The 25,971-nt window shown below is 47.6% G+C and overlaps 1 protein-coding gene across 1 annotated transcript in view; it reads right to left on the bottom strand.

The window, feature by feature from the left end:
• The window catches only part of CCDC28B (coiled-coil domain containing 28B), a 72,310-nt gene extending 47,263 nt beyond the window's left edge, over positions 1-25,047 (bottom strand). Inside the window, exon 1 of the mRNA XM_073670578.1 lies at positions 24,842-25,047. The gene's annotated coding sequence lies outside the window, so the exon portion shown is untranslated. The remainder of the gene's footprint in view (positions 1-24,841) is intronic.
• Between the last annotated feature and the right edge of the window lie 924 nt (positions 25,048-25,971).

Here is a 25,971-nt window from a genome sequence, read left to right as displayed (position 1 = left end):
GGGGGTTTCCACTGTTTAGGCACAACAGGGGCTCTCCAAATGCAACATGACGCCCACAGACCATTCCATCAAAGTCTGCGTTACAAACGTGACTCCTTTCTTTCCGAGCCCTGCCATGTGCCCAAACAATAGTTTTTCCCCACAATTAGGGTATCAGCATACTCAGGAGAAATTGAACAACAAGTTTTGAGGTCCATTTTCTCCTTTTACTGTTATGAAAAAAAAAAATGGGACTAAAAGAACATTTATGTGGTAAAAAAGTGATTTTTTTTTATTTTCATGGCTCAACATTATTAATTTCTGTGAAGCACCTGGGAGTTCAAGGTGCTCACCACACATCTAGATAAGTTCCTTGGGAGGTCTAGTCTCCAAAATGGGATCACTTGTGGGGATTTCCACTGTTTAGGCACATCGGTGGCTCTCCAAACGCGACATGGCGTCCACTCTTGATTCCTGTCAATTTTAAGTTCAAAAAGTCAAACAGTGCTCCTTCTCTTTCAAGCCCTGCTGTGCACCCAAACAGTGGTTTTCCCCAACATATAGAGTATCGGTGTACTCAGGAGAAATTGCACAAAAATTTTAGGGGTCTATTTTCTCCTGTTACTCTTGTGAAAATAAAACATTTGGGAATAAAAAAACATTTTTGTGGAAAAAACATTATAAACTTCTGTGAAGCACCTGGGGGTTCAAAGTGCTCACCACAAATCTAAATAAGTTCCTTGAGGGGTCTAGTTTCAAAAATGGGGTGACTTTTATGGGTTTTTCACTATTTAGGCACATCGAGGCTCTCCAAATGCGACATGGCGTCCGCTCTCAATTCCAGCCAATTTTGCGTTGAAAAGTCCTTCTCTTCCGTGCCCTGCCATGCACCCAAACAGTGGTTTCCCCCCACATATGGAGTATCGGCGTACTCAGGAGAAATTACGCAACAAATGTTGGGGTTCTTTTTGGGCTGTTGACCTTGTGAAAATAAAAAAAATTGTAAAAAAGTTAAATGTTCTTTTTTTCCTTCCACATTGCTTCAGTTCCAATGAAGCACCTGAAGGGTTAATAAACTTCTTGAATGTGGTTTTGAGCACATTGAAGGGTGCAGTGTTTAGAATGGTGCCACTTTTTTTGGGTGTTTTCTGACATTTTGACCCCTCAAAGTCACTTTAATTGTGATGTGGTCCCTAAAAAAATGATTTTGTAAATTTTGTTGAAAAAATTAGAAATTGCTGGTCAACTTTTAACCTCCTAACTTCCTAACAAAAAAAATATGTTTCAAAAATTGTGCAGATGTAAAGTATACATGTGGGAAATTGTATTTATTATTTTGCGTGACATAACTCTCTGATTTAAGAGCATAAAAATTAACGGTTAGAAAATTGCAAAATTTTCTAAATTTTCTAAATTTTTACCAAATTTCAGATTTTTTCAGAAATAAATGCAAATCATATCGAACATATTTTACCGCTATCATAAAGTACAATATGTCACAAAAAAAACAATCAGAATCAGTGCGATCCATTGAAGCGTTCCAGAGTTATTACCTCATAAAGTGACAGTGGTCAGAATTGTAAAAATTGGCCTGGTCATGAATGTGAAAATAGGCTCGGAGGTGAAGGGGTTAAATACAGTATTGAGATTGTGATCATTTTAATTTCTCATTTAGTATTAAAAACATTTCTGAGCTGCACAAACCATTTTAAGGCCTCATACACACAGTATGGACAGAAGCACAGACCATGTGCGGCGGCACACAGATTCTTATGTTGCAGAGCCTGTGTGCCACCATGGAGTTCCTGAGTGTATTGCTTCAAGGGAAGAATGTCTCTGTAATGTAACACTGGATGGAGCACGCTATGATTTGTTTTGTCACATCGGGGTACATAGAAGTACAGTATGGGCCCATAGCAGTCTATTTGTGGCTTGTTACAGCCTTCCGCGTGACAGTCTTTTATCTACCTCCGCTCCGTATGTTTTACTTTTAGAATTTACTCTTTCCATTTCACATTGACTTCATATCAATAGGTGAATATTTGTTTCACTTGCACACTGCCATATAGAATGTTTCATTTTCACTAACATAATCTGCTGGATGAATGATTTAGTGACATGAGATCTTCTGGTCTGGTGACATTAGAAAGTCTCCTGGCATCATTCAGCACAGTGCTCACTGTGACACATGGTACTATTTTTTAATGTGATATCATCGGCCAAACATCAAGAGGTGTCCTATTCTACTGCATTAACTTTTCAACTGCGTAAGACTAGAGAAAGACCTCAGCACTGCATACTGTACACCCCGACACTGCGTACTGTACACCCCACCACTGCGTACTATATACCCCAACATTGCGTACTGTACACTCCAACATTGCGTACTGTACACCCCAACACTGCGGACATTACACCCCCACATTGTGTACTGTACACCCTACCACTGCATACTGTACACCCCAACATTGCGTACTGGACACCCCAACACTGCGTACTGTACACCCCAACATTGCGTACTGTACACCCCAACACTGCGTACTATACACCCCAACACTGCGGACAGTACACCCCAACACTGTGTACTGTACACCCCAACATTGCGTACTGTACACCCCACCACTGTGTACTGTACACCCCAACATTGCGTACTGTACACCCCAACACTGCATACTGTACATCCCGACACTGCGTACTGTACAACCCGCCACTGCATACTGTACACCCCAACATTGCATACTGTACACCCCACCACTGCGTACTGTACACCCCAAGACTGTGTACAGCACACCCCAACATTGCGTACTGTACACCCCAACACTGCGTACTGTACACCCCAAAACTGTGTACTGTACACCCCAACATTGCATACTGTACACCCCAACACTGCATACTGTACACCCCAACACTGTGCACTGTACACCTCAACATTGCGTACTGTACACCCCAACACTGCATACTGTACACCCCAACACTGTGTACTGTACACCCCAACATTGCGTACTTTACACCCCAACACTGCATACTGTGCACCCAAACACTGTGTACTGTACACCCCAACATTACGTACTGTACACCCCAACACTGCATACAGTACACCCCGACACTGCGTACTGTACACCCCAACACTGCGTACTGTACACCACAACACTGTGTACTGCACACCCGGACACTGCGTACTGTACACCCCAACATTGCGTACTGTACACGCCAAAACTGCATACTGTACACCCCGACACTGCGTACTGTACACCTCGCCACTGCATACTGTACACCCAACATTGCTTACTGTACACCCCAACACTGCGTACTGTACACCCCAACATTGCATACTTTACACCCCAAAACTGCATACTGTGCACCCAAACACTGTGTACTGTACACCCCAACATTACGTACTGTACACCCCAACACTGCATACAGTACACCCCGACACTGCGTACTGTACACCCCAACACTGCGTACTGTACACCACAACACTGTGTACTGCACACCCCGACACTGCGTACTGTACACCCCAACATTGCGTACTGTACACGCCAAAACTGCATACTGTACACCCCGACACTGCGTACTGTACACCTCGCCACTGCATACTGTACACCCAACATTGCTTACTGTACACCCCAACACTGCGTACTGTACACCCCAACACTGCGGACAGTACACCCCAACACTGTGTACTGTACACCCCAATATTGCGTACTGTACACCCCGACACTGCGTACTGTACACCCTGCCACTGCATACTGTACACCCCAACATTGCGTACTGTACACCCCACCACTGCGTACTGTACACCCCAACACTGTGTACTGCACACCCCAACATTGCGTACTGTACACCCCAACACTGCATACTGTACACCCCAAAACTGCGTACTGTACACCCCAACATTGCGTACTGTACACCCCAACACTGTGTACTGCACACCCCAACATTGCGTACTGTACACCCCAACATTGCGTACTGTACACCCCAAAACTGTGTACTGTACACCCCAACATTGCGTACTGTACACCCCAACACTTCATACTGTACACCCCAACACTGTGTACTGTACACCGCAATATTGCGTACTGTACACCCCGACACTGCGTACTGTACACCCCAACACTGCGTACTGTACACCCCAACATTGCATACTGTACACTGCGACACTGCGCACTGTGCACCCCAACACTGCGGACATTACACCCCACCACTGCGTACTGTACACCCCAACATTGCGTACTGTACACCCCAACACTGCGTACTGTACACCGCAACACTGCGGACAGTACACCCCAACACTGTGTACTGTACACCCCAACATTGCGTACTGTACACCCCACCACTGTGTACTGTACACCCCAACATTGCGTACTGTACACCTCAACACTGCGTACTGTACACCCCAACACTGTGTACTGTACACCCCAACATTGTGTACTGTAGACCCCAACACTGAGTACTGTACACCCCAACACTGTGCACTGTACACTCCAACATTGCGTACTGTACACCCCGACACTGCGTACTGTACACCCCAACATTGCGTACTGTACACCCCAAAACTGCATACTGTACACCCCGACACTGCGTACTGTACACCCCGCCACTGCATACTGTACACCCAACATTGCTTACTGTACACCCCAACACTGCGTACTGTACACCCCAACACTGCGTACTGTACACCCCAACACTGCGGACAGTACACCCCAACACTGTGTACTGTACACCCCAATATTGCGTACTGTACACCCCAACACTGCATACTGTACATCCCGACACTGCGTACTGTACACCCCGCCACTGCATACTGTACACCCCAACATTGCATACTGTACACCCCACCACTGCGTACTGTACACCCCAACACTGTGTACTGCACACCCCAACATTGCGTACTGTACACCCCAACACTGCGTACTGTACACCCCAAAACTGTGTACTGTACACCCCAACATTGCGTACTGTACACCCCAACACTGCATACGGTACACCTCAACACTGTGTACTGTACACCCCAACATTGCGTACTGTACACCCCAACACTGCATACTGTACACCCCAACACTGTGTACTGTACACCCCAACATTGCGTACTTTACACCCCAACACTGCATACTGTGCACCCCAACACTGTGTACTGTACACCCCAACATTGCGTACTGTACACCCCAACACTGCATACAGTACACCCCAACACTGCGTACTGTACACCCCAACACTGTGTACTGTACAACCCAACACTGTGTACTGTACACCCCAACATTGCGTACTGTACACTCCAAAACTGTGTACTGTACACCCCAACATTGCGTACTGCACACCCCGACACTGCGTACTGTACACCCCAACATTGCGTACTGTACACCCCAAAACTGCATACTGTACACCCCGACACTGCGTACTGTACACCTCGCCACTGCATACTGTACACCCAACATTGCTTACGGTACACCCCAACACTGCGTACTGTATACCCCAACACTGCGGACAGTACACCCCAACACTGTGTACTGTACACCCCAATATTGCGTACTGTACACCCCAACACTGCATACTGTACATCCCGACACTGCGTACTGTACACCCTGCCACTGCATACTGTACACCCCAACATTGCGTACTGTACACCCCACCACTGCGTACTGTACACCCCAACACTGTGTACTGCACACCCCAACATTGCGTACTGTACACCCCAACACTGCATACTGTACACCCCAACATTGCGTACTGTACACCCCAACACTGCGTACTGTACACCCCAACATTGCATACTGTACACCCCAAAACTGTGTACTGTACACCCCAACATTGCATACTGTACACCCCAACACTGCATACTGTACACCCCAACACTGTGTACTGTACACCCCAACATTGCGTACTGTACACCCCGACACTGCGTACTGTACACCCCAACACTGTGAACTGTACACCCCAACATTGCATACTGTACACCGCGACACTGCATACCCCAACACTGCGGACATTACACCCCAACATTGCGTACTGTACACCCCACCACTGCGTACTGTACACCCCAACACTGCGTACTGTACACCCCAACACTGCGGACAGTACACCTCAACACTGTGTACTGTACACCCCAACATTGCGTACTGTACACGCCACCACTGTGTACTGTACACCCCAACATTGCGTACTGTACACCCCAACACTGCGTACTGTACACCCCAACACTGTGTACTGTACACCCCAACATTGTGTACTGTAGACCCCAACACTGAGTACTGTACACCCCAACACTGCGTACTGTACACCCCAACATTGCGTACTGTATACCCCAACATTGCGTACTGTACACTCCAACATTGCGTACTGTACACCCCGACACTGCGTACTGTACACCCCAACATTGCGTACTGTACACCCCAAAACTGCATACTGTACACCCCGACACTGCGTACTGTACACCCCGCCACTGCATACTGTACACCCAACATTGCTTACTGTACACCCCACCACTGCGTACTGTACACCCCAACACTGTGTACTGCACACCCCAACATTGCGTACTGTACACCCCAACACTGCGTACTGTACACCCCAAAACTGTGTACTGTACACCCCAACATTGCGTACTGTACACCCCAACACTGCATACTGTACACCCCAACACTGTGTACTGTACACCCCAACACTGCATACTGTACACCCCAACACTGTGTACGGTACACCCCAACATTGCGTCCTTTACACCCCAACACTGCGTACTGTGCACCCCAACACTGTGTACTGTACACCCCAACATTGCGTACTGTACACCCCAACACTGCATACAGTACACCCCGACACTGCGTACTGTACACCCCAACACTGCGTACTGTACACCCCAACATTGCGCACTGTACACCCCAACACTGTGTACTGTACACCCCAACATTGCGCACTGTACACCCCAACACTGTGTACTGTACACCCCAACACTGTGTACTGTACACCCCAACATTGTGTACTGTACACTCCAAAACTGTGTACTGTACACCCCAACATTGCGTACTGCACACCCCGACACTGCGTACTGTACACCCCAACATTGCGTACTGTACACCCCAACACTGCGTACTATACACCCCAACACTGTGTACTGTACACCCCAACATTGTGTACTGTAGACCCCAACACTGAGTACTGTACACCCCAAAACTGTGCACTGTACACCCCAACACTGCGTACTGTACACCCCAACATTGCGTACTGTATACCCCAACATTGCGTACTGTACACTCCAACATTGCGTACTGTACACCCCGACACTGCGTACTGTACACCCCGACATTGCGTACTGTACACCCCAAAACTGCATACTGTACACCCCGACACTGCGTACTGTACACCCCGCCACTGCATACTGTACACACAACATTGCTTACTGTACACCCAAACACTGCGTACTGTACACCCCAACACTGCGGACAGTACACCCCAACACTATGTACTGTACACCCCAATATTGCGTACTGTACACCCCAACACTGCATACTGTACATCCCGACACTGCGTACTGTACACCCCGCCACTGCATACTGTACACCCCAACATTATGTTCTGTACACCCCACCACTGCGTACTGTACACCCCAACACTGTGTACTGCACACCCCAACATTGCGTACTGTACACCCCAACAATGCGTACTGTACACCCCAAAACTGTGTACTGTACACCCCAACATTGCGTACTGTACACCCCAACACTGCATACTGTACACCCCAACACTGTGTACTGTACACCCCAACATTGCGTACTGTACACCCCAACACTGCATACTGTACACCCCAACACTGTGTACTGTACACCCCAACATTGTGTACTTTACACCCCAATACTGCATACTGTGCACCCCAACACTGTGTACTGTACACCCCAACATTGCGTACTGTACACCCCAACACTGCATACAGTACACCCCGACACTGCGTACTGTACACCCCAACACTGCGTACTGTACACCCCAAGATTGCGTACTGTACACCCCAACACTGTGTGCTGTACACCCCAACATTGCACACTGTACACCCCAACACTGTGTACTGTACACCCCAACACTGTGTACTGTACACCCCAACATTGCGGACAGTACACCCCAACACTGTGTACTGTACACCCCAATATTGCGTACTGTACACCCCAACACTGTGTGCTGTACACCCCAACATTGCGCACTGTACACCCCAACACTATGTACTGTACACCCCAACACTGTGTACTGTACACCCCAACATTGCGGACAGTACACCCCAACACTGCATACTGTACATCCCGACACTGCGTACTGTACACCCTGCCACTGCATACTGTACACCCCAACATTGCGTACTGTACACCCCACCACTGCGTACTGTACACCCCAACACTGTGTACTGCACACCCCAACATTGCGTACTGTACACCCCAACACTGCATACTGTACACCCCAAAACTGTGTACTGTACACCCCAACATTGCGTACTGTACACCCCAACACTGCGTACTGTACACCCGAACATTGCGTACTGTACACCCCAAAACTGTGTACTGTACACCTCAACATTGCATACTGTACACCCGAACATTGCGTACTGTACACCCCAAAACTGTGTACTGTACACCTCAACATTGCATACTGTACACCCCAACACTGCATACTATACACCCCAACACTGTGTACTGTACACCCCAACATTGCGTACTGTACACCCCAACATTGCGTACTGTACACCCCAATACTGCATACTGTACACCCCGACACTGCGTACTGTACACCCCGACACTGCGTACTGTACACGCCAACATTGCATACTGTACACCGCGACACTGCGTACTGTGCACCCCAACACTGCGGACATTACACCCCAACATTGCGTACTGTACACCCCACCACTGCGTACTGTACACCCCAACATTGCGTACTGTACACCCCAACACTGCGTACTGTACACCCCAACACTGCGGACAGTACACCCCAACACTGTGTACTGTACACCCCAACATTGCGTACTGTACACCCCATCACTGTGTACTGTACACCCCAACATTGCGTACTGTACACCCCAACACTGTGTACTGTACACCCCAACATTGTGTACTGTAGACCCCAACACTGAGTACTGTACACCCCAACACTGTGCACTGTACACCCCAACACTGCGTACTGTACACCCCAACATTGCGTACTGTACACTCCAAAACTGTGTACTGTACACCCCAACATTGCGTACTGTACACCCCGACACTGCGTACTGTACACCCCAACATTGCATACTGTACACCCCAAAACTGCATACTGCACACCCCGACACTGCGTACTGTACACCCCGCCACTGCATACTGTACACCCAACATTGCTTACTGTACACGCCAACACTGCGGACAGTACACCCCAACACTGTGTACTGTACACCCCAATATTGCGTACTGTACACCCCAACACTGCATACTGTACATCCCGACACTGCGTACTGTACACCCCAACATTGCGTACTGTACACCCCAACACTGTGTACTGCACACCCCAACATTGCGTACTGTACACCCCAACACTGTGTACTGCACACCCCAACATTGCGTACTGTACACCCCAACACTGCGTACTGTACACCCCAAAACTGTGTACTGTACACTCCAACATTGCGTACTGTACACCCCAACACTGCATACTGTACACCCCAACACTGTGTACTGTTCACCCCAACATTGCGTACTTTACACCCCAAAACTGCATACTGTACACCCCAACACTGTGTACTGTACACCCCAACATTGCCTACTGTACACCCCAACACTGCATACAGTACACCCCGACACTGCGTACTGTACACCCCAACACTGCGTACTGTACACCCCAACATTGCGTACTGTACACCCCAACACTGTGTACTGTACACCCCAACATTGCGCACTGTACACCCCAACACTGCGTACTGTACACCCCAACATTGCGTACTGTACACCCCAACACTGTGTACTGTACACCCCAACATTGCGCACTGTACACCCCAACACTGCGTACTGTACACCCCAACATTGCGTACTGTACACTCCAAAACTGCGTACTGTACACCCCAACCTTGCGTACTGCACACCCCGACACTGTGTACTGTACACCCCAACATTGCGTACTGTACACCCCAAAACTGCATACTGTACACCCCGACACTGCGTACTGTACACCTCGCCACTGCATACTGTACACCCAACATTGCTTACTGTACACCTCAACACTGCGTACTGTACACCCCAACAATGCGGACAGTACACCCCAACACTGTGTACTGCACACCCCAACATTGCGTACTGTACACCCCAACACTGCGTACTGTACACCCCAAAACTGTGTACTGTACACCCCAACATTGCGTACTGTACACCCCAACACTGTGTACTGCACACCCCAACATTGTGTACTGTACACCCCAACACTGCATACTGTACACCCCAAAACTGTGTACAGTACACCCCAACATTGCGTACTGTACACCCCATCACTGCATACTGTACACCCCAACACTGTGTACTGTACACCCCAACATTGCGTACTGTACACCCCAACACTGCATACTGTACACCCCAACACTGTGTACTGTACACCCCAACATTGCGTACTGTACACCCCAATACTGCATACTGTACACCCCGACACTGTGTACTGTAAACCCCGACACTGCGTACTGTACACCCCAACACTGCGGACAGTACACCCCAACATTGTGTACTGTACACCCCAACACTGCGTACTGTACACCCCAAAACTGTGTACTGTACACCCCAACATTGCGTACTGTACACCCCAACACTGCATACTGTACACCCCAACACTGTGTACTGTACACCCCAACATTGCGTACTGTACACCCCAACACTGCATACTGTACACCCCGACACTGTATACTGTACACCCCGACACTGCGTACTGTACACCCCAACATTGCGTACTGTACACCCCAACACTGCATACTGTACACCCCAACACTGTGTACTGTACACCCCAACATTGCATACTGTACACCGCGGCACTGCGTACTGTACACCCCGACACTGTGTACTGTACACCCCAACATTGCGCACTGTACACCCCAACACTGCGTACTGTACATCCCAACACTGTGTACTGTACACCCCAACACTGTGTACTGTATACCCCAACACTGCGTACTGTACACCCCAACACTGTGTACTGTACATCCCAACACTGTGTACTGTACACCCCACCACTGCGTACTGTACACCCCGACACTGCCTACTGTACACCCCGCCACTGCATACTGTACACCCCAACACTGTGTACTGTACACCCTAACATTGCATACTGTACACCCCAATACTGCGTACTGTACACCCCAAAACTGTGTACTGTACACCCCAACATTGCATACTGCACACCCCAACACTGCGTACTGTACACCCCAACACTGTGTACTGTACACCCCAACATTGCGCACTGTACACCCCAACACTGCGTACTGTACACCCCAACACTGCGTACTGTACATCCCAACACTGTGTACTGTACACCCCAACACTGTGTACTGTACACCCCAACATTGCATACTGTACACCCCAACATTGCGTACTGTACACTCCAAAACTGTGTACTGTACACACCAACCTTGCGTACTGCACACCCCGACACTGCGTACTGTACACCCCAACATTGCGTACTGTACACCCCAAAACTGCATACTGTACACCCCGACACTGCGTACTGTACACCTCGCCACTGCATACTGTACACCCAACATTGCTTACTGTACACCTCAACACTGTGTACTGAACACCCCAACACTGCGGACAGTACACCCCAACACTGTGTACTGTACACCCCAATATTGCGTACTGTACACCACAACACTGCATACTGTACATTCCGACACTGCGTACTGTACACCCTGCCACTGTATACTGTACACCCCAACATTGCGTACTGTACACCCCAACACTGTGTACTGCACACCCCAACATTGCGTACTGTACACCCCAACACTGCATACTGTACACCCCAAAACTGTGTACTGTACACCCCAACATTGCGTACTGTACACCCCAACACTGTGTACTGCACACCCCAACATTGCGTACTGTACACCCCAACATTGCGTACTGTACACCCCAAAACTGTGTACTGTACACCCCAACATTGCGTACTGTACACCCCAACACTGCATACTGTACACCCCAACACTGTGTACTGTACACCCCAACATTGCGTACTGTACACCCCAATACTGCATACTGTACACCCCGACACTGCGTACTGTACACCCCGACACTGCGTACTGTACACCCCAACATTGCATACTGTACACCGCGACACTGCGTACTGTGCACCCCAACACTGCGGACATTACACCCCAACATTGCGTACTGTACACCCCACCACTGCGTACTGTACACCCCAACATTGCGTACTGTACACCCCAACACTGCGTACTGTACATCCCAACACTGCGGACAGTACACCCCAACACTGTGTACTGTACACCCCAACATTGCGTACTGTACACCCCACCACTGTGTACTGTACATCCCAACATTGCGTACTGTACACCCCAACACTGCGTACTGTACACCCCAACACTGTGTACTGTACACCCCAACATTGTGTACTGTAGACCCCAACACTGAGTACTGTACACCCCAACACTGTGCACTGTACACCCCAACACTGCGTACTGTACACCCCAACATTGCGTACTGTACACTCCAAAACTGTGTACTGTACACCCCAACATTGCGTACTGTACACCCCGACACTGCGTACTGTACACCCCAACATTGCATACTGTACACCCCAAAACTGCATACTTTACACCCCGACACTGCGTACTGTACACCCCGCCACTGCATACTGTACACCCAACATTGCTTACTGTACACCCCAACACTGCGGACAGTAAACCCCAACACTGTGTACTGTACACCCCAATATTGCGTACTGTACACCCCAACACTGCATACTGTACATCCTGACACTGCGTACTGTACCCCCTGCCACTGCATACTGTACACCCCAACATTGCGTACTGTACACCCCACCACTGCGTACTGTACACCCCAACACTGCGTACTGTACACCCCAACATTGCGTACTGTACACCCCAACACTGTGTACTGCACACCCCAACACTGCGTACTGTACACCCCAACACTGCGCACTGTACACCCCAAAACTGTGTACTGTACACCCCAACATTGCGTACTGTACACCCCAACACTGCATACTGTACACCCCAACACTGTGTACTGTACACCCCAACACTGCGTACTGTACACCCCAACACTGCATATTGTACGCCCCAACACTGTGTACTGTACACCCCAACATTGCGTACTTTACACCCCAACACTGCGTACTGTACACCCCAACACTGCGTACTGTACACCCCAACACTGTGTACTGTACACCCCAACATTGTGTACTGTAGACCCCAACACTGAGTACTGTACACCCCAACACTGTGCACTGTACACCCCAACACTGCGTACTGTACACCCCAACATTGCGTACTGTACACCCCAACATTGCGTGCTGTACACTCCAAAGCTGTGTACTGTACACCCCATCATTGCGTACTGTACACCCCGACACTGCGTACTGTACACCCCAACATTGCATACTGTACACCCCAAAACTGCATACTGTACACCCCGACACTGCGTACTGTACACCCCGCCACTGCATACTGTACACCCAACATTGCTTACTGTACACCCCAACACTGCGGAAGGTACACCCCAACACTGTGTACTGTACACCCCAATATTGCGTACTGTACACCCCAACACTGCATACTGTACATCCCGACACTGCGTACTGTACCCCCTGCCACTGCATACTGTACACCCCAACATTGCGTACTGTACACCCCACCACTGCGTACTGTACACCCCAACATTGCGTACTGTACACCCCAACACTGTGTACTGCACACCCCAACATTGCGTACTGTACACCCCAACACTGCGTACTGTACATCCCAACACTGCGGACAGTACACCCCAACACTGTGTACTGTACACCCCAACATTGCGTACTGTACACCCCACCATTGTGTACTGTACACCCCAACATTGCGTACTGTACACCCCAACACTGCGTACTGTACACCCCAACATTGTGTACTGTAGACCCCAACACTGAGTACTGTACACCCCAACACTGTGCACTGTACACCCCAACACTGCATACTGTACACCCCAACATTGCGTACTGTACACTCCAAAACTGTGTACTGTACACCCCAACATTGCGTACTGTACACCCCGACACTGCGTACTGTACACCCCAACATTGCATACTGTACACCCCAAAACTGCATACTGTACACCCCGCCACTGCGTACTGTACACCCCGCCACTGCATACTGTACACCCAACATTGTTTACTGTACACCCCAACACTGCGGACAGTACACCCCAACACTGTGTACTGTACACCCCAATATTGTGTACTGTACACCCCAACACTGCATACTGTACATCCCGACACTGCGTACTGTACCCCCTGCCACTGCATACTGTACACCCCAACATTGCGCACTGTACACCCCACCACTGCGTACTGTACACCCCAACACTACGTACTGTACACCCCAACATTGCGTACTGTACACCCCAACACTGTGTACTGCACACCCCAACATTGCCTACTTTACACCCCAACACTGCATACAGTACACCCCGACACTGCGTACTGTACACCCCAACACTGCGTACTGTACACCCCAACATTGCGTACTGTACACCCCAACACTGCGTACTGTACACCCCAACACTGCGTACTGTACACCCCAACATTGCGTACTGTACACCCCAACACTGTGTACTGTACACCCCAACATTGCGCACTGTACACCCCAACACTGCGTACTGTACACCCCAACATTGCGTACTGTACACTCCAAAACTGTGTACTGTACACCCCAACCTTGCGTACTGCATACCCCGACACTGCGTACTGTACACCCCAACATTGCGCACTGTACACCCCAAAACTGCATACTGTACACCCCGACACTGCGTACTGTACACCTCGCCACTGCATACTGTACACCCAACATTGCTTACTGTACACCTCAACACTGCGTACTGTACACCCCAACAATGCGGACAGTACACCCCAACACTGTGTACTGCACACCCCAACATTGCGTACTGTACACCCCAACACTGCGTACTATACACCCCAAAACTGTGTACTGTACACCCCAACATTGCGTACTGTACACCCCAACACTGTGTACTGTACACCCCAACATTGCGTACTGTACACCCCAACACTGCATACTGTACACCCCAACACTGTGTACTGTACACCCCAACATTGCGTACTGTACACCCCAATACTGCATACTGTACACCCCGACACTGTGTACTGTAAACCCCGACACTGCGTACTGTACACCCCAACACTGCGGACAGTACACCCCAACATTGTGTACTGTACACCCCAACACTGCGTACTCTACACCCCAAAACTGTGTACTGTACACCCCAACATTGCGTACTGTACACCCCAACACTGCATACTGTACACCCCAACACTGCATACTGTACACCCTAACATTGCGTACTGTACACCCCAACATTGCATACTGTACACCCCGACACTGTGTACTGTACACCCCGACACTGCGTACTGTACACCCCAACATTGCGCACTGTACACCCCAACACTGCATACTATACACCCCAACACTGTGTACTGTACACCCCAACATTGCATACTGTACACCGCGGCACTGCGTACTGTACACCCCGACACTGTGTACTGTACACCCCAACATTGCGCACTGTACACCCCAACACTGCGTACTGTACATCACAACACTGTGTACTGTACACCCCAACACTGTGTACTGTATACCCCAACACTGCGTACTGTACACCCCAACACTGTGTACTGTACATCCCAACACTGTGTACTGTACACCCCACCACTGCGTACTGTACACCCCGACACTGCCTACTGTACACCCCGCCACTGCATACTGTACACCCCAACACTGTGTACTGTACACCCCAACATTGCATACTGTACACCCCAATACTGCGTACTGTACACCCCAAAACTGTGTACTGTACACCCCAACATTGCATACTGCACACCCCAACACTGCGTACTGTACACCCCAACACTGTGTACTGTAACCCCAACATTGCGCACTGTACACCCCAACACTGCGTACTGTACACCCCAACACTGCGTACTGTACATCCCAACACTGTGTACTGTACACCCCAACACTGTGTACTGTACACCCCAACATTGCATACTGTACACCCCAACATTGCGTACTGTACACTCCAAAACTGTGTACTGTACACACCAACCTTGCGTACTGCACACCCCGACACTGCGTACTGTACACCCCAACATTGCGTACTGTACACCCCAAAACTGCATACTGTACACCCCGACACTGCGTACTGTACACCTCGCCACTGCATACTGTACACCCAACATTGCTTACTGTACACCTCAACACTGTGTACTGTACACCCCAACACTGCGGACAGTACACCCCAACACTGTGTACTGTACACCCCAATATTGCGTACTGTACACCACAACACTGCATACTGTACATTCCGACACTGCGTACTGTACACCACAACACTGTATACTGTACACCCCAACATTGCGTACTGTACACCCCACCACTGCGTACTGTACACCCCAACACTGTGTACTGCACACCCCAACATTGCGTACTGTACACCCCAACACTGCATACTGTACACCCCAAAACTGTGTACTGTACACCCCAACATTGCGTACTGTACACCCCAACACTGTGTACTGCACACCCCAACATTGCGTACTGTACACCCCAACATTGCGTACTGTACACCCCAAAACTGTGTACTGTACACCCCAACATTGCGTACTGTACACCCTAACACTGCATACTGTACACCCCAACACTGTGTACTGTACACCCCAACATTGCGTACTGTACACCCCAATACTGCATACTGTACACCCCGACACTGCGTACTGTACACCCCGACACTGCGTACTGTACACCCCAACATTGCATACTGTACACCGCGACACTGCGTACTGTGAACCCCAACACTGCGGACATTACACCCCAACATTGCGTACTGTACACCCCACCACTGCATACTGTACACCCCAAAACTGTGTACTGTACACCCCAACATTGCGTACTGTACACCCCAACACTGTGTACTGCACACCCCAACATTGCGTACTGTACACCCCAACATTGCGTACTGTACACCCCAAAACTGTGTACTGTACACCCCAACATTGCGTACTGTACACCCCAACACTGCATACTGTACACCCCAACACTGTGTACTGTACACCCCAACATTGCGTACTGTACACCCCAACACTGCGTACTGTACATCCCAACACTGCGTTCAGTACACCCCAACACTGTGTACTGTACACCCCAACATTGCGTACTGTACACCCCACCACTGTGTACTGTACACCCCAACATTGCGTACTGTACACCCCAACACTGCGTACTGTACACCCCAACACTGTGTACTGTACACCCCAACATTGTGTACTGTAGACCCCAACACTGAGTACTGTACACCCCAACACTGTGCACTGTACACCCCAACACTGCGTACTGTACACCCCAACATTGCGTACTGTACACTCCAAAACTGTGTACTGTACACCCCAACATTGCGTACTGTACACCCCGACACTGCGTACTGTACACCCCAACATTGCATACTGTACACCCCAAAAGTGCATACTGTACACCCCGACACTGCGTACTGTACACCCCGCCACTGCATACTGTACACCCAACATTGCTTACTGTACACCCCAACACTGCGGACAGTACACCCCAACACTGTGTACTGTACACCCCAATATTGCGTACTGTACACCCCAACACTGCATACTGTACATCCCGACACTGCGTACTGTACCCCCTGCCACTGCATACTGTACACCCCAACATTGCGTACTGTACACCCCACCACTGCGTACTGTACACCCCAACACTGCGTACTGTACACCCCAACATTGCGTACTGTACACCCCAACACTGTGTACTGCACACCCCAACATTGCGTACTGTACACCCCAACACTGCGCACTGTACACCCCAAAACTGTGTACTGTACACCCCAACATTGCGTACTGTACACCCCACCACTGCGTACTGTACACCCCAACACTGTGTACTGTACACCCCAACATTGCGCACTGTACACCCCAACACTGCGTACTGTACACCCCAACACTGCGTACTGTACATCCCAACACTGTGTACTGTACACCCCAACATTGCATACTGTACACCCCATTACTGCGTACTGTACACCCCAAAACTGTGTACTGCACACCCCAACATTGCGTACTGTACACCCCAACACTGCGGACAGTACACCCCAACACTGCGTGCTGTACACCCCAACACTACGAATCACTCATCATAAATAAGCAGCCTCTTCTCCCTTCTAAAAGAAATGTTTCCCCATGCCGGGTAATCACTACAACTGAGAACTCTGCCATCCCTGATGTAAATGTGACAGCTCTTGCTGTTGTTTTCTTCTAGGAAAATGCACACTGAGTCCCAAGGATACACGAAGCTCTGCACTGGACACTGATGAGGTTGTCCAGTGTTCAGCCTCCGAATCCCGAGAGTTCTTCTCTCGCTCAGCTATGCTTTTTTTGTAGTCATTGACTGTAGATGGGACAGTATGGAGTTCCTGAAAATGTAAAAACTGGAAATGATTTGGGTAACATGAGAAGGCAGCCACCGGCTGGGGCGGACATACGTATCATTGGTGCAACGTGTGCAGCCACACAGGGGCCCAAGAGGTAAAAGGACCCAATTCCACCTCCAATTGTGTATTATGATGAGCTATTGGACTGCAAAGGACCCATATACTGTTGTTGCACAGGGGCCCTATTCTCTCTGTGTCCGCCCCTATATAGGGAAATAAAATTGTCAATTACTGAACTTTTAGTGAAGACTGCAGTATTCAGGCTGGTGTATACTATCAATATAGCGAACAAAAGGGCTGTTGCAAGCTACTTAGACTTCATTCAGACGTTAATTTTTCAGGTACGTGTGCTATGTGTGATTTTCACGTATCAAACATACCGATTTCACGTGTCTGAAAATCAATCACGGTGACATTTTCGATTTTGATCTGAGCCATGAATCACAATCATCCATATAAGTCATTAGGTCTGTGAAATTCGTGGACACCACAATGATGACATCTGTGTACTATCCATCAAAATGGGTAGCAAGAGCTTTGCAAAAAAAATGATATTTTATTTTATTTTATTACATGTAACAAATTCACTAATGTCTGATTTAGGCCTAAGGTTGGAGTTACACAAAGTAGTTGGCCTATGGCTAGCACAAGGCCAACAGGACTGTGGAGTCAGTAAGTCAGAGTTCTGACCTTGGTTCCAACTCTAATATTTCCAGACTACTGATTCACTCATAAAGTGCCAAACATTTTTAATAACAATCTGTTATTAATATTGTAGTTATATCTTAAAATCCTACTTTAATGCTATAGCTGTATTGTCGGAAATTCATTTTCAAACTGCTTAAATCGCAAGTATGCAATTTTCATACTTCCGGTCACATTCTCAATAGACGTGTCCGGCCTCGCTCAATACACTTCTATTAAGTGAGCCCACGCACATCTAGTCAGCACGTGACCACATATATGCAAATCCATACTTGCGGTCACGCACCCGCCGCTCCCATACCTGGCACCGAAGAATACTGTGCGCTCTGAGGATTCACAAGTCAGCAATCACATAGAGTGAGTGTAGACTTGTAGCCTAAGGCCGAACAACCCCTTTAAAGAGGACCTGACGCTAGGTCAAAAGTGGTTCCCGTTGATCCTCTAATTATTCCTTTTTTTTTCAATTACGCTATACAGTTTCAGAGATATAGGCTCTTTTATCTTGTGCTAATTTTTGTGGTCTTCAACAAGACGGTCGTGGTCATAACCTTCCAGGGTTCTTCCAGGTCAGTACAATTACGGCAACACCAAACTTTTATAGTCTTTTTGTCTGGTTTTCTTTTACACAATCTATCACCACGTTTTTGCCACCTAATCTGAGAGCAGATTAATATAGAGGTAAAGACCAAGATTCCAGTGATGTGTCACTTACTGGGCTGCTTGCTGCTGTTTTGATATAATTACCGTTTTATCAGCAGGGAATTATCACTAGAGGATTAATAAACCATCATATTCATGAGCTCTCTAAAACCCTGCCCCCACCACTGATTTGAAGCTTTCTGCCTATGCAGCGTGTACACAGAAAGCTGCCAATCAGTGGTGGGGTTATACAGATCTCAACATTCAGAGAACTGGTAGATCTGCAGCGAGAAAACAGTGATTTTATCTGGACTACAGTCCAGTAAGTGACACATCATTGGAATTAGGGTCTATGCACCTAGATCAAGTGGCTGTCAGTTGGGGTAGAAAAAAATTGGTGATATATTCCCTTTATGTTTGTAAAAAAAAGAAAAAAATAGTGTGTGTCACTTGTAACTGAGACCTATAACTTTTTTAATTTTCCGTTGTTGGAGCTGTGTAAGAGCTTGTTTTGTGCTTGGCGGGGTGACTTTTGTTACTTGTATAATTTGGTACTTTGCACTATTTACCATCTCTTATAAATGCAGTGATACCAATTATGTTTTGAGTTTTTTTAATGGAGGAATTTGGATTTTTATATATTTTTTACACTTTTTTAGCTTTTTTTTTACTTGCTTTTTTTTATCTCCAGTATATTGACAAAATGATGTACTGAGCCTCGGCTTCATAGGCGGACTAAGATGGGGACCTTCATCAGACCCTCAGCTGTCATGACAACCCATCAGCACCCCATGATAAGATTGCAGGGAGGGACGATGAAAAAAGGTGTTCCTGCGCATCAGCAGTTGTGCCATTTAAATGCCACTATCAGTGATTTATCTGTGGCATTTAAATGGAAAAACTGCAGCCATTGCAGCCATTGGATCAAGCTGTGGTTGCTTTTATTACAGGAAGATGCTGGCTATGTAAAACAGCCAGCATCTGCTAGGTATGGTATGGGTTTGGCTCCCGAGTCTGCCTCATACACCAGCACTCAATGTATTGGTAATGGGTTAAAAATATTGCAGCAGAGAGTACCTGGGAATGGGCAACTGTTTATTGTGTATAGAGCCCTCGTAATTCTTCCCCGACAGATACGCTTCTTTCTCTCTTCTCCCTATACAGGACTCAAGAATGAGCCAAGCGTGTACAAGTATACAGTGGGTACGGAAAGTATTCAGACCCCATTAAATTTTTCACTCTTTGTTTCATTGCAGCCATTTGGTAAATTCTAAAAATTTCATTTTTTTCTCATTAAAGTACACTCTGCACCCCATCTTGAATGAAAAAAAAACAGAAATGTAGAAATTTTTGCAAATTTATTAAAAAAGAAAAACTGAAATATCACATGGTCATAAGTATTCAGACCCTTTGCTCAGTATTGAGTAGAAGCACCCTTTTGAGCTAGTACATCCATGAGTCTTCTTGGGAATGATGCAACAAGTTTTTCACACCTGGATTTGGGGATCCTCTGCCATTCTTCCTTGCAGATCCTCTCCAGTTCCGTCAGGTTGGATGATGAACGTTGGTGAACAGCCATTTTCAGGTTGCAATTTTAATAAATTTGCAAAAATTTCTACATTTTTTTTTTTTTCAGTCAAGATGGCGTGCAGAGTGTACTTTAATGAGAAAAAAAATGAACTTTTTAGAATTTACCAAATGGCTGCATTGAAACAAAGAGTGAAAAATTGAAAGGGATCTGAATGTTTTCTATACCCACTGTATATATGAGGGATATAGAAGTGCTCACTTCTCTGGCCTACAGCTATCTAATATGTTTGGGTACCTTTAGTGCAGGGAAGATGAGGGTCCATTGGTTAGTACAGTAGACCTTAAAACAGTGCAGTAAAGTGCCTCTATCATACAAAATTCACTCACCTGTATTTATCTAGCTGGTTGTGCCATTTTCAGTGAAACTATATGTAGTATTATCTTCACACATTAAAAAATAACACAGTAGAAAGTCCCATCATTGTCGTAGAAAAAAAAAAATGTATAAGAAAAAAACCTGTCACACTTGTACTGTCACTTTTTCTAAGGCCAGTTTCACACTGGTACCGGAGACATCCGTGTCCTGTGTGTCCGTGTGTGTCACACATGTGGCAACCGTGTGCCGCCTGTGTGCCGCATCAGGATGACACAGACCAGCGCCTGGGAATCATCAGTACAGTTAGCGCTGTTCCCAAGTGCTGAACACTGCCCTCATCATGGTTCCTGCCGGTGCTGTAATCAGCACCAGCAGGGAAAATGATGAGGGTAGTAGTAGTCTGATCCCGCAGTGTCCCTGTGTGAAAATAAGAATAAAGTAATAAAATCCTTATACTCACCTGTCCGGAGATGTCCTCTGCTGTAATCCTCTGACCGCTGACGGGGAGCATGAGCTGCTCCAGCGAGCGGGCCCTGGAGTTGACCTCAGGAGCGGTGTCCTGTCACTCACTGAGCGCAGCTCTGGAGAGGCTCATTCTCCCCGGCTCCTTGGCGTCAGCGGTCAGAGGATTGCAGCGGGGGACATCTCCGGACAGGTGAGTGTAAGGATTTTATTATTTTATTCTTATTTTTAAAGGTGGACACTGCGGGAGCAGACACTACTACTCTCATCATTGTCCCTGCTGGTGCTGATCGCAGAGCCAGCAAGGAACCATGACGAGGGCAGCGTTCAGCACCCGGCACTTGGGAACAGCGCTAACTGTAGCGCTGATTCCCAGGCACCAGTCCGTGTCACACTGATGTGCATCTGGAAAAAAAACGACATGTCAGAGTGTGGCGCACACGGACACAGGTTCCGTGGAAACACACTGATGTGCACAGACCCATAGATTTGAATGGGTCTGCATGTGTCAGTGTCTCCAGTACTTGTAGAAACTGTCACCACACGTACTGGAGACACGGCCGTGTGAAAGAGCCCTAAGGGTGTTTCCACATTGTGTTCAGGCACCCGTTCGTTGGTCCCACCAGGGCTTACATCCGTACCCTAACGGGATTGGACATATGCACTGGCAGAACGAATGTCTGCTATGTCTACTACATACATGCAAATCCTGTTTTGCGTAGGGTTCGGGTGTGAGCCCCAATGGAGCCAACGGACAGGTGCCTGAATGCAATGTGAAAGCAACCTAACTCTTCTTATTGTGGTCGGGGGGTGGACTGTAGACCTCTGTTCTACTTGTATTAAGAGTTCGGTGTGATGAGGCCCCTAATAATGAATGATAAATGTTCTTTGTGCAGGGAAACACTGCCGTATAACTAGTGCGAGGATCGCATAGCACTGCACGGACTGACCGACACCTCTTCTGACCTGAGCATGACAGCATGATGGATTTCTATACAGCTGTCAAGTTCAGGTCAGGAGAGGTGCCGGCCAGTCCGTGCAGTGCTATGCGATCCTCGCACTAGTTATACGGATATTATAGAGCAGGAGGAGCTGATCAGATTGATATACATTTATGCGGGAAAAGTTTCAGAAAAACTTTTATTCATTGAAATGCTTTGTGTTTGTTTATATGTTTGAGTCTAATGGGTGGTAATAGTCCATGATTAACAGTCGTCCCTGTATGACTGTGGATGCAGAGCCAGCTGTCAATCACTAGCAGAACCGCCCACTGGACTCATATATACACAACACCAGGGATTTCAATTACTAAAATACAAGTTAGGCCTCCTTTACACATGTGTTTCCGGTACATGTGGTATCCGTGAAAAAAACGTACCCATTATAACCTATGGGGGTATGCACATGTACGTGTTTTTACATGGACTGTGTGTCCTCACGGAGACATGTCCATTTTTTTACGGCAGCAAGGATGACAAAGGCCAATAGAAGCCTATGGATCCGAGAAAAACACGTACACCACATGGATGGCATCTGTGTACCATCCGTATACTATCCGTGTTTAACATTGCAAAGTATAGGAGAAGCTTTGTAATTTATTTATTTATTTAATCATACCGATAAAACACTGATGACATACTGATAACACACTGATGGTAAAAACGGACACACTGATGACACATTGATGGTAAAAACAGACACACGGATGACACACTGATGGTAAAAACAGACACACGGATGACACACTGATGGAAAGCCCGTGATAAACTGGTACCAGTGTCATCATTATGTGTTTTATACGGACTTTTGAAGGAGGCTTTTTCTATATTTGTTGGAAAATATTCAGTATATCTCTCTGCTCATAGATCGGACTGAATGCACATCATGTCCGGTTCCCTTTAACCGATGTATTTAGACAAAGAACCCGAGTAATTGCACAGTTGAGGTATACCTTAGCTATGGCTTTGAATTATGTCTCAGGAATCACTTACGTTAATTACAGTTTTCATCCTGAATCGTCCTCGGTAACATTATTGATTCGTAGAAACCCAGAGTTCCTGACTGTAAGTTTGCCAAGTGGTTACATGTAACCGAAAGATGCGGATATTACAGAAAACATAACAAACTCTATACTGTAGACACATCAGAAGGTATATTAGTGATGACTATGCCGTTACGGTAAGACTATACGGTGATGAGAGAACCGTGTACACCAGCACATAGGGCAGGCAGCATGCAGGGAGTGGTTGTACATAACACAACAAGGAGCAGATGGTTTAGGGATCCATGACAGAACACAACAAGCAGAAAGAAGACATGACGGGAGAATATAGGAGGTGTCAATAATCCTATTGTGATAAAAGGAAGCCCAATGTTCTCCTCACATCCCAAAGCGACCCAGAGAAGTGAGAGTGGCCATTACCTGGCAGTGACCAAAGCTGAGCTGGAGGAAGTTAGCTGAAGACGGATGATCTCTTCTCCTCACACTGATCCCTATGTACTTTGTGTACTAATCACGCCTCCATTATCCAGTACCACCACACTGCTGTGTCTCCTCCTCTAATGTCCCCAGCCTGTGAACCCTCACAAAGCTCCCTCCTCTTCTTCTATCCTCCACATCCCCCTCACACTGCTGGGCATCCCTGTGGTAACGCCTCGTTCACAGATACAATATGCCTCCTCTTCACAGATCTTACATCTAATCCAGTACAAATAGGATCCTTATAACCAGCACACAGGGTGAGGCGACTTTATGCTGCAGCGTTCCACTCTATGCCATGGACCAGTGTACAAGAATAGGGGTCTATATTTATGTCCCACCACATACATTCCTCTGCAGCCCTTTACAGCTGGACACAAAAGGGAAAAACAACCAGTACGGTTGACCTCAGGCCAGTTCCCATTAAAGGAATTGAAGAGAATCTGGAATCCAGCGTTTATTCCACTCAAGCTCTATTATTCCACTCAAGCTCTATGCTTTCCTATGTGTGAGATAAATGCTGGATTTTATTTTCTGAGACTGCTGGATCACGTTCAGTTTCCTATAAGGGTCGTCCACCTTATCTTTATTTCAACAATTGTGTTGGATGAATGATTTTGTGGCACTTACTAATGTATAAGCAGTGGCCGACTGGACTGCTAACGACCCACCAGTAACATTGACTCTGGGGGCCCACTGTTCATCTACATGCAAATATTACTTGACCTTTATTCACAATTTTACCTCTGCTTCTATATAATAATAAACTGGCTAGTATGCTAAATGAATGATGAGATGTTGCATTTGTCTGTACACAGTGATTTAAGTGTATTGTGCCAATTATTGCTCATATACAGAGGTGGGGGCCCACCGGAGGATTCACCTGTTCCCCAGTGGGCCAGTCCAAACATATATATAAATATTACAGGCTCTCATCCTGCACTTACTCACAAATTACACAGCTTTCCTGTTTACAAAATGGCAATTTACAAAGGGGCATGAGACTAAATCTATCCATCAGCCTTATTCATCTGAAAAACACTGCATATAGGAAAGTGGTTTCTCAGTTGGAG

This window comes from Phyllobates terribilis, unplaced genomic scaffold (genome assembly GCF_046119375.1).
Source record: "Phyllobates terribilis strain yellow unplaced genomic scaffold, ASM4611937v1 Scaffold_2__4_contigs__length_985480577, whole genome shotgun sequence".
In the NCBI taxonomy this organism is placed as follows: Eukaryota; Metazoa; Chordata; class Amphibia; order Anura; family Dendrobatidae; genus Phyllobates; species Phyllobates terribilis.
This window is presented reverse-complemented; position numbering and strand designations above follow the sequence as displayed.